General features: G+C 39.4%; 1 long non-coding RNA gene across 1 annotated transcript in view; it reads right to left on the bottom strand.

The window, feature by feature from the left end:
* Positions 1 to 283: 283 nt before the first annotated feature.
* Positions 284 to 9,702, bottom strand: part of LOC109853332 — a 117,861-nt gene continuing 108,442 nt past the window's right edge. Inside the window, exon 4 of the long non-coding RNA XR_002250103.1 lies at positions 284 to 362. This is a non-coding gene — a long non-coding RNA (uncharacterized LOC109853332). The remainder of the gene's footprint in view (positions 363 to 9,702) is intronic.

Genomic DNA, 9,702 nt, shown 5'->3' with positions numbered 1-9,702 from the left:
GTTACAGGTATTCAGGTTAATTAAAAATCCTCGCAATTCCGATAAACTAAAAAACCAGATGAACCGTTTGTTTGTTTAATGATATTAAATCGCAAAGTATTCACAGTTATAAACGGCGCGCTCCGTTGTTTCAACCGATTACTAATGAAAGAGGATTAAAAATAAAACACGGAAGATTGAAACAATATAATTCCGTACGTTAAAAATCACTCACCTGACGCGGTAGCAATGATCACGGCGAGGATAATGGCGATTACGCCAAACAGCGAGGCGCTCGGCTGCATCCTCCGACCGGTCATCTCTCGAGGATCGGCGACCAATCTCAACCCTCAGGAATCTGCTCCATCTCGTTCATCTTCTCTCTACGCAAGAAATTAAAAAAAAAAATCATCACGCTAATAATCACCAGATATTCAGAAACGTTGTTGCTGCCAACAACTTTGTTTTGAACAAACTCGCGCCGGTGTATTTATTTTTGATTAAGAAAACAGCTGAGAGTTTGTTATACGTATATTATATATCTCTCGCCGAGAGAATAACACGAAGTGAGAATACTACCACGCGCGTCTCTCCCTCACGACTCGTTTGACACGAAAACGACGAACTATGTTGCGTATATAACCAACATGTAATCTGCCCTTGGCATCACTATAATCGCAGTTAGCAGGCAACTTCGAGGCGGCCATTTACACAGAGTTAAACGAGTACAGCGCCAACGTGTTACGAATTTTCCCGGGAATGTTGGCTGGAAACCAACTAACGGTCTACCAATTTTGTCGTATTAATTAGCATAACTGAATGACACGTGTGGATTACAGAAAGCGGATTTTGCAGTAAACGAAACTGCCGCGCGCGAAACAACAGCGTATCGCGCGCACGCGCGGTAAGAATCGGCGTATGTGTGTGTGTGTGTGTAACACGCGAAAAAGAATAAATTTTTGTACACACGGTAAATTAATTAATTATTTGAAAAGATTAAACCGCGCGCGCGGCGAGAGAATATCGACTACGCCGTCGCGCTGCGTGGAAATTCTCGGTTATGCAAGAAGCGATTATTAAAGAGCTACCCGTGATTAAGTTTGCTTCCTTGGAAATATTATCCTCGACCTCGACCACGCTTCCTAATTTGCATCCGTCATCTCTAACAAACACGATTCGCTCGCTTTTCAGACGTTGACGGATAAATGAAAGTTGCCTAAAGCTGCTTTGACTATCAGTACGCGTCTTCGCGTGTAATTGATCAAAAGTCGCGATTATTAAACGGCAAACCGTGTTAAAGTTACGCCACTCGAGATCAAAGCAAAATTTGAGAAACAAGAAACGATTTCAAAGTTCCCGGACAAATAAATAGTTGATCTGTTTTAAATTTCAAGTAATAATAACAAATTGAGAAAAAAACCGCTTACATTTGTCTACATTAAAAAACCAGTTTTATTGAAATAACCAAAATTTGTTTTTTTTTTTTTAAATTAAATAAAGTGTTCTGGAAACCAAATTTTGATTGAAATTACCAAAAAATTTGGTAATCTCAGCAAAACTGGTTTTTTTTTTCTGTGTAAAAACGTAAATGGATGTGCTTTTGTGTAGCAATAAAATTTATTTAAACGTTAAATTGTGTAAATCAATAAATATGTCACGTGCCAGTAGTATAAGTCAATCTTTCTTGATGTGCGAGAAAGAAGATATGTTATATTTATTATATGTTATTATAAGTACATATGTGTGCACACACACAAATACATATTTGTCACATAAATTTGCGTTACTCAATAATTTTAACGTTCATATAAAAACTGTATTTAGTATATAAAAATCATTTTAATTGTTTTCCGCAAAATAACGGCACGAAGATAGTTTACTAACCGTCAATTTGCACGATATTTATTGTCGATATTTATTTTCGACACAATTCATCACGTTATCACGCAGTTTCCGTTAATCGTTAGCAGAGTGACAGTATTTATTTTCCGCAAGCAAAAATCAGGCAATTTTAAAAGTCATTAAATCACGGCGCACGTGTGTTACATACATTTAAGTTGTCAAGTGAATAAAAAATATATCAATTTATTATTTATTTATTTATATTATGTACAGTATAATTTATATATTTCTTCCATTGTAAATAACAATGAACATTTTAAAACTATAAAAAAACCGTAACACACTTTTACTTAACAAAAAGCAGTGAACACCATCACATTGCACTTGAGATTTTCGTTATATTCATTTTGATTTCTTGCGAAATAATCAAAACTGTGTTATATGTACATTAAAAAGTTTTCGATACACAAACAGCACTATCGCGCGCACGTTTGAAATTAGTGAAGTCGTAACATAACTCGCGATCTGGAGCGCGTAACACATTAAAACTTTTGTGTATATTAATTTCTTTCTTGTGACGCGCAAGTGGAGTTGTCGCGTATAGAGAAAGTTATCGCAATTAAAATCGCGCACGAGGCTCGTTAAACTGCAAAATTTTGTTGACAAAAATCAATAAAAGATATCAACAAAATTGTCGGTCAAATTGTTATTTTATTTGACAAATTATTCATTATCGTACAAGCGTGAAGAGAATTTTTGCATCAGACATACATTCGTCACACATGATCGGGCACGAAAAGGTGCGAAAAATCCGGCACATGACGCATGCACACACACACATTCATCGCATCGATATTACATTATTATATTACCTCGCGTATGTGTGTACGTACACTCGCGCGTCATATTACAGTTACGTCGCAACCTGTAATCGAATCATATGTGTCCAATGACAGTTAAAACCGATTTTATCACAGCCGAAGGACGGATCGCGAGGACAACTACCAATTATAATGTTTAATCAGACGCACGTAATTATACGTTATGAGTTGTATTACACACCACGCCCCGTCGCGCCAAGAGTCGAGACGGAAACTGCGGGACTCTCACCGCACAGTCGTGCCGTTGAAGTCAAATATTCGTAGAGATATGATTGCATAATTTTGCTCGCGTGGCTTTTCGAGGATTCCTCAGTAACGTGAAAACTTTGATCTAAAGTTCCGGCAGCATCCTTTGATCCACAAGCTGCCTCTGTGCAAGCGTCGTAATAGTAAATCAACTACACGTCTTCCGTTTGCAAGCTAAACGGCGGAGTTACGCGTTTACCGTACTTTCAACTTAATACCAAACTATATATACACATATTTACCTGTATATGTACACATATATATATACATACATATATATTTCATGTATTGTTCCGCCCATGCAATCAACAAACAAATTTTGAATATTATTTAACAAAATAACAAGTAACTAAAAATAATAATAATAAATAATAATTAGTAACTTCAATATGTGTGTGTGTGTGTGTACAATTTTAACTCTTTGCGGACAGACATGGGTCTCCTAGATTCTGGTGAAAATTAGGTTTTTTTTTAAACGCTTATATTTTTGAAACAACTGAAGATTTTTTCAATTTATTTTTTTATCGGAGCAGAAAATTGTTCAAACTTTCGATTACAAAAAAATAAACAAAATTGAAAAAATATTGATTTTTTGCGGAAATTTTATTCGATTTTAAAGTCGCGCAGATCCAGTCTGTTCAACTAGGTCACATTTTTGAAGTCTGTCCGCGAAATATTACTTACATATCATATCTCGTATAATTATATTATCATCGCACGCAGTCTGGTTCTCGCGTCAATCTTTCCTCTTACGGTACAACTAATAATAAACCTCCGAGGAACACGCTGTTCACTTCAATGGGCAAATCGCAGAATCAAACCATAGCTCGCACTTGCTCGCTCGCGATTGTTTGCTGAACCGCTCGAACAATCGCGTTAACAGGCTGCTCCCCACGGCTCATCAATATCGTCCGGAAGTTCTCTCGAACGGAAGACACGACCAAGTTCTCCCACTTCCGCCCTCTCGCTTGTGAACACGTCGCGCAATAATTATAGGACCCGTCCACACTTTCGCGAACGCGCGGCCTAGTTATAACCGGCGGGATGTCTCCGCGCGGTTTAGTTGAGGCGATTTGGCATGAACTTCGAAGCGGAGTTGCGACGACGACGACGATGACGACGACGACGACGACGGCTCGATATTCAAGTTAATAGCAATTACCGCCGGACGAACGCAAAGCTCTATGACTGACGAAACTTCTCTTCACTGAATACATATCCTCTGTCGTTAAGTCCAGACTGGTCCATAATATGTATAATACGTTCTCTCATTCCTGGAAAGAGAACAAGAGTCTCCGCCGTCACGTCAAACGGATAATAAACCGGGAAAATGAAAGATTACGTGCGAAATGACCGGGAATTTTTTATCGCAAAATTACAAATACGCTCGCACGTTTGACGAGCGTCAATTTGCAGAAAGAAGCATGTAAAAACTCGATGTACCAAAGATTTTAATTACACGACGTAATTTCGCAAGCCGTAATTTTGATTCTGTATAGAGATTTTCCAAGGTCTTTGTTGGCACCGCGCGTCACGTGTTTCATGAATAATGTGTGACCATAATACATCGATCCAAGTTAAAAGGTAACTTTCCGTGGCATTTTAGTTTGCAAAAATTTCTACTTTAATTAAATAAAAAAAGTTTTACAATGTAGGACTCATAATTTTTTCACGAAGTGCGGTGAGCCGATTTCATTCCCGCTTCCCGTCTGCTAATGGCGAGGTAAATCTTCTCGCGTTGTTGTGTGTACGTTAAAAGAGAGATGTTAACGCGCACACGCCTCATTCAATCTCAAAATTCTCGCATCAACCGTGACGCGAACTGTGATAGCAAATTGAGTTGCTGAGTTAATTAAAATTCTTAGCTGGAGTACACGAGGCAACGCTACTTAATTGAAAGATCGACTCAATTATTCATTTCTCATTTCCAAATCTCTTCGCAAGAAGTTTCTGAAACAAACATGGTTGCGAGAAGCGAGAAAAGAGAGAGAGAGAGAGAGAGAGAGAGAGAGAGCGAAACAAAACTTGGTGTAATAATTAATTGTTAATGTTACGTTCTCACGATGTTGCGAATAACACTATCATCAGTTGGTGTCACTCAATACATTTATGTTTTTATATTTTTTATACGCACAATAACTTACATGAAATATGTTAAAAAAAGCAAAGATTGTATTCCAATTAGTGAGTGTTTTTTTTCTAAATTGAGAAAAAATTGAAGAATCTTCTTCATTTTTTTTATCTCGCAAGAAATTAACAACGAGTAAAAAGTTTTATAGTTATAATTCTTGTTATTGAGGTCGCAAAAGATAATTATATTTATCTTTGCGGAAATTGAGCAGAAACGTGGAAATCTCCGTGGCGGGAAGGGACGAAGCAAATAAATACGCCACATTACCATCACCGCTCCTCTGTACAGCGGCATTCTTTGCCTGGATATTCTAATTAACGCTGACTGTAATGTACAGCGGCGCACCGCTGCTGTAATTCGTTGTAATAACCTTCAAGGCAATTACTTGCACGCGCTTACTTTACAATTAATTGCGAGCATTACATGCGCTCCTCCGTTCTGCGATGGCGAAATTACAAACGCAGCAAACAATGCTGCTCTCTTTTCTGAATCGAAAAAAATTGGAAGGAAAAAAAACGCTGAAAGTCTGATGAAATTGAGGGAAAGAAGAGAGATCCGCAATATCACGCGCGCGGAGTAAGAGAAAGAACATTCTCTTTCCGCGCGTAAGCAAACACGCAATATTGTAGCAAATTTGAGAAACTGTCTAACGATATGCGAAGACGGTTGTTTGTTTGTTCTATCAAAAAAGTTGAAAAAGTCGCAACGTTCTTTCCTGTTTTCAATATCTCACGACTTTTACGTTTAACAGTGCATTTTAGTGTATACCATGTATAAAGAATAATCACGTGTCTTTAAAAACCGAATTTAACTGTCACAGTACTCGCCGACACACAGAGAAACGCGGAACAAAGCACGTCTTACAAACCATATATTACACATATATGAAATGTCAGAGAAAACGTATGAAATTCAAACTCAAAAATTAGTGAGAGGTAGAAGTGGAAATAAAACACGTGACTAAAGTCACGTGACTTTACTTTAGTCTTATGTCTCTAAAAACGTGACTGAAATAAAGTCACGTGTCAGGGAGAAAAGGAAAAATAACACGTTTTTAAAGTCACGTGACTTTATACTTTAGTCACGTGTCTTTAAAAATGTGCCGTTCGTGCGCGACTTCGTTGCGCGTGAACTTGGCGCAAGATACTACCGTGCCTTTTGATGTGTCCAAATATTAACGTGGAAGTTTATCAAACTCGCTAAATAGGTTGTCGAGAGGAGAGACAATATGACAACAAGTCAATCGTATTTGCGCACGTAAATCGAATTGCGTGTTATTTCACAACAAAAATCGAAGTCGTAATTTCGCACGTGTACGCACGTACATATTAAGTTTCGAGCGTTATTTCGTGATTCTAAAATCTCTCCATCGCTTGGCGGTTGTTGTTGTTGCAACAATATCGGATCCGGGTTCCCGAGCAATATCCACACGGCGCCGCTGCCACGGTAATGTCATCTTGCTAACATCGCTTTAATAGCTCGCAAATTTAACCCGCTTCGCCTGTGCGCTCGTTCACTTGCTCGCTCGCTCGCTTGCTCGCTCACCGCGCGGAAAGTTTGCCGAGAAATCCGAGCTGGCTATCGCTGAAGTCGCAGTTTCGGTGCCGGGATATTCCGGAATTAACGTGATATCGATTCGCGCGCGCACACCAAGTTGCTCATTAGAACACGCTACGTTAACGTCGCCGCGCCGGCGACAACGACGACGACGACGACGACGACGACGGAGCGAGCGCACATTTTCGGGATTAACGGAATCTCGATTTTACGGCAGCGCGAAATAATTAAGGCGCCCACACATAAGACGCCGATTACCTCGCAACTCGAGCGTTAAACGATTAATCGCGCGTTTATTGGCAATTCGTTCGATTTACGCGGTTACTTATTATTGCAAAATGCAAAGCTTGCGCGGGATTTACAATATCTACTGGAAAACGTAGATTTTATCGCGCGCTAATAAACGCAAGTTTATGCGCGAAACGTGCGTATGAATTTTATAAAATGAATAAAGAACTGAATTATAATAAAGAATAATAAATTGCAAAATTGTTGAAGAACAAATTTATTACACACATACAAAGCGGATGTGATTTATTTTTAAGATAAGCAATCTGATGTTTCTTCCATTTTGATTTAATTCAGTGACATGTTTTACACGCGTGCTTCAATATAAAATACACACACACACACACACACACACGCCCACTCTCTCTTAAATATATTAATGACAATAAAACTCTCTAATTATAATGGATATGACGCCCAAATTATATATCAGCTCTTTGATGACAGTGGCGTATGCGCGCGAGACAGAGAAAGAGATGAAATATGAGAAAGAGAGCTAAGTATGAAATATTGAGAACAAAAATGCGCTATTACGATGATAGGCTGATTATGCGGCTAATCTACTTACGACAGATTTAACGTTACCACGCCGTTTAAAATATTTCGAAGTTTACGCGCATACACACACACACATACTTTCACATATGCGTACATGGCGTCAGGATAGTACTCTATCTGGCTATATTACGCAAATCCTCGCCTTAATCCATAATCCCTAATTACAAATTGATAAGTAATTAACGTGAATATCGCTCACGTATCCAATGTGCATTAATATTCGAAGCGCCATTTACGGCAATTCCGGTGTTAGCTCCGATGAAATCAATAATCAAACTAATCTCCATCGGCCTATTATTTCATCGCTCCACCAACAGGGAAAACAGTACTTAAATCCAACGTTTGCCCGTATATCGCCGCGTGTGAAATTATTAACTAACATTTCATTTCCGCGGAAAATTCATTTGATTTTACACGCGTTAGGTGAAAGGTCATTCGTTTTAAAAATCGTACGTGAAGATCCAAAAGCTATAAAACAGACGTAAAAACACAAATTTTATACGATATCTAATTATATTGTGACAATCTCTCAGTCAAGTCGTGCGAAAATTACGAGTCTCGATACATGTACGTGCGTAAGTAAATTTGATGATTTGCATCATCATTTGCTCGCGCCTCAATTAATATTAATCTATCTATCGCAAGTTTTATTCACGCGCAATACTAAAAGTTTACAAAGCATTGGAATAGCCTGATGTTTCGGGTTAATTAACGGGTGATTATATATCTCAGTGTGTCGATTTGTATCACGGGGTGCCGTAACGAATAAGATACTTTTCGGCGCGACACGCACCTACCATATAACGCGATTAGTAAGAAAACGCTCTCGAAATGGAAATCTTTAATTAAAGAAAAGATCGGCGCCACACCGGTCTCGTGTCTTCGTTGCACGAAGAGGCCGAGATCGTAGAGAAAGCGAGACACCGGGTGTGAGACAAGAACCGGACGAAATTTAACTCGCTCGGGAGAACTAATTTCACCGTTGCAAACTCGCACGTATATTTATCCCCAAAGGCGTAATTCCGCGGGGTGCAATGTGAATGCACTGCATCGGATAAGACGCATAAAAAAAAGTTCCGCATGCGGCAGCCGCAGCAACGCCGCCGCCGCCGCCGCCGCCGCCGCCGCCGCTCATGCCGTCCGTGTTCTCGATAATACAGCGCCTTGTTTACTTTGTTTCCGAGCTTATCTCCCGTTTTTTTCAATTAAATGAAGCAGCGCGTCCAATTAAAAGCGCGCATCTCCCTTGTAACCCCCGGGCAATAGATGATCCGGTAAAACAAAAAAATCGCAACTTGAAACCGTATATGACCTTTTTGTGACAATCGATATCACCTCTCTTGTGTAATTTATGTTTTTCGTGATAGAGATTGCGTCAGTGAGAGACGACGTCGCTTCGCAATTTCGTATCGCGCGCGCGCGCGCGAGAGCGATAAACTGTTCGCCGGAAATCCTGGAAATCCTCGTTGCAAGCCTCGAAACAATCTTCTCTTTTTGCGCGCTTTGACGTCTTACGCATATAACTTCCGCAACAATTAACGCCGACTTAGAACCACTCTCTCGTTTTGAAGTTAGCGCGTTCTCAGAGAGTTGCAACGGCATAACAGGCGAAATAGTTTCGTCTGTATGTAAAGAGATGCTTGAGCTTAAATTGTAATTATGAAAAGAGGTTTTTTTCTCTTTCAAAGAGAGAGAGAGAGAGAGAGCGTGTAAAGTTCTTCAAAAATACAAACAACAGATCGAAGTAATTTTTTTGTATTTTCAACTTTCAAACCGGTTTTTTTGTCAAAACTGTGTCTTTTACGTTTGTTATAAAAACAAGTGAGCGCAAGCGAGAGTTTTCTCTTATTGTCTTTAGTCTTTAAACGTTTTCAAAAGTAACCGGTCCCAGAGAGACTCTCGATAAAGCTTGAAGAAGCGAAACCTGTTTAGGACGCTAGTTTCTGTTTCAGTTATAAATTCAACGTGCACAGGCGCACGGCAAGAAGTAATTTCTGTTGATGCTAAGTGTTCCCTAACTGCGTGATGTTGAATTTTGTGTCCGGTTAGCCGCTTTCATTTCGCGGTTTTCCGGAAGGCGCTCACTCCAGAAAACGGAATGAGAAAACTAATTTTATCGCGGTCGTCTGCGCATGTAACCATTTCGAGGAGAGCGTATTTCCGAGGGTTCTAATGAATATATTGCGACAGGTTGGGGCGCGCGAAGAGCTGTAAAAAAGA

The sequence above is a fragment of the Pseudomyrmex gracilis genome, unplaced genomic scaffold (genome assembly GCF_002006095.1).
Source record: "Pseudomyrmex gracilis isolate BER0280 unplaced genomic scaffold, ASM200609v1 scaffold_46, whole genome shotgun sequence".
NCBI lineage: Eukaryota > Metazoa > Arthropoda > Insecta > Hymenoptera > Formicidae > Pseudomyrmex > Pseudomyrmex gracilis.
This window is presented reverse-complemented; position numbering and strand designations above follow the sequence as displayed.